The sequence below is a fragment of the Chinchilla lanigera genome, unplaced genomic scaffold, assembly GCF_000276665.1.
Source record: "Chinchilla lanigera isolate Chin_1 unplaced genomic scaffold, ChiLan1.0 scaffold00042, whole genome shotgun sequence".
Classification (NCBI taxonomy): Eukaryota; Metazoa; Chordata; class Mammalia; order Rodentia; family Chinchillidae; genus Chinchilla; species Chinchilla lanigera.
This window is the reverse complement of record NW_004955443.1, coordinates 18889472-18891619: the sequence shown is the minus strand read 5'-3', so window position 1 is coordinate 18891619 and position 2148 is coordinate 18889472. Positions and strand designations below refer to the sequence as shown.

Here is a 2148-nt window from a genome sequence, read left to right as displayed (position 1 = left end):
TCGGGGCCCCGCGCAGCTTTGTTCTCGCGGCCGCGTCGCCTCCGCGCCCGGCCGGTGCCCCGGCCCCGAGCGCTTTGTCTCTCCGCGCTGCCCCCCGCGACTCTCACCCCCAGCCCTTTGTTCCGCCGCCGTGGGCGCTTTGTCCGCCCCGCCGCGCCCCGCAGCCCTTCGCCATCCCCTTCCTCCGCTGTCCCCCTTCCCGTGCCCCTTTGTTGAGTCCCTTGTTTCTGGGTAGCCCAGTGACCTGCCGCAGCCCGGGCACCAGATTCCTGTCTCTGTTTTTCTTCCATTGTCTTTTCGTGTGTCTTCCCCCTCACCTCTCTGCGTGCTCCCCGATCACCCCGGAGCCTTTGTCTCCCCCGCGGAGTAGCGTATTCTCGGCGCCCCCTTGCCCTGCCATCATCTTTTGATTTATCTCCTGCCCACGGTGTGCGGCTGCTGAACTGTCTCAGCCCGGGGCCCCCGTCCGGCGCTTCCGAGCGCAGACGGACTCTCCGGGTGGTTGTTGTTTGGGAGTCTAAAGGGTGCCCGGGACACTTGGTTTTCTGTCGCGCACCGCTGCTCTCCGAACCGGTCCTTTCTCCCGGGATTACAAGTAGTCTCCTCCCGTCCCGTGACCCTCTTTCTCTGGGGACTAAAGCATCTCCAGCGTTCGTTGCCATCTCTTTGGCCCTTTGGCCCCTGGTTGTTTTGCTTGGAAACGGTAGCCCAGTAAAGAGATCCTAATCTCTTGATGGTTATCCCCGTCCCAACCCGCCTTGGTTTCTGAAGGCCTAGGCCGAGGGCAGCCGTCTGGCTTTGCTTCAGGGTTACCTCCGGATGGGTGAGAGGGGAGAGTGCCGTAGGACGGTTGGAGGTGGGCGCAAGGGTTGTTTGTTTTTTCCTATTGGTGTTTGAGAAGGGTTTCTAATGTCCACAGTGGATATTCATTTTGGTGTGTGAATAGTTGAGTGAATTTTGGTGTTCAAAACTTGTGAAATGCTGGTGGGGAGAATTTCAGTTTTTTTCTAGAATCCACGTAGTAACTTCTGCTTTGTAAGGAGATGCATCCTGCTTGAGAATTTGATAGAAATGAATTCCTTAAGCGTTAGCGTGTACAAGCATTAGAATTTGGAGCTAAAATTTACAATTTGTGCTTTTGCTTCTGTAGATGTATGTATGGCAACCCTTCTGTCCCATCGTTGGAATTATGAGTGCAGGCTCATAATTGATCGGTGAATATTGCTTTTAGAATCCTTGTGGAATATATTAATCACAGGTGGTCAAAAGACAAATACAGTAATAGCCTTTAGTGAGGCTATCTTAAAGGTACTTCCTAATGTTAAAGTATTAAATTGTTTTTAGCGCTTATTGTTATGGTAATGTTGAAAGCTTGGGGTTATATATGTGGGAGTGTAGTGTGTATCCTGTACTAATGGCCTGACTTATCCTTGTGCTGGGAATACGAAATAGATTTACTAGAATTTTTACACTGAACGTGTTTTTCCGGAATTTGTTTTTTTCCTATTAGTTGATCACTACTTTTAAGAGATACATTACCCATAAGTTATTTGGAGTGTCATTTCATTTGTAAAGTTACACACAAAGTGCTACTGATAAGGGATATATAAGATGTGCTGTAAGGAATGTTAGCACATTGGAAAGTTTTTTTTTTTAATTTTAAATTTTTATTTATTTATTTATTTATTTAATTTTTTTGTTTTTTCTCCGGTACCGGGAACCGAACTCACGACCTTGCGCTTGCCAGGCAGGCGCTTTGCCGCGGAGCTAAATCCCCAGCCCCCAGAATTTTTTATTTTTGGTACCGGGAATCGCACTCACGACCTCGGGCCTGCTAGGCAGGCCCTGTGCTACTGAGCTGTATCTCCGGCCTCAGCTTTTTGTTTAAAAAGGTGGTGATTAGAATTAATGGGTTGAATTTTAATGTTTTCATGATTGGTGCATGAGGTTTAGTGAAACTTTGCAGGCTGAGTTCCGTGAACGATTTTTATGTATTATTAGGATGTATTTAGCCGGGCGTGGTGGTGCATGTCTGTAATCCCAGCACTGGGGAGGCTGAGGCAGGAGGATCGTTGCCAGTTGGACAAAGTGAGCTCAAGGCCAGCCTGAATAGCATAGTGAGACCCTGTCTCAAAAAGACCAAAAAAA

The 2148-nt window shown here is 48.6% G+C and overlaps 1 protein-coding gene across 4 annotated transcripts in view; it reads left to right on the top strand.

Moving 5' to 3' along the window:
- The window catches only part of Rbpj (recombination signal binding protein for immunoglobulin kappa J region), a 246381-nt gene that overhangs the window by 137822 nt on the left and 106411 nt on the right, over positions 1–2148 (top strand). The window lies entirely within an intron of this gene.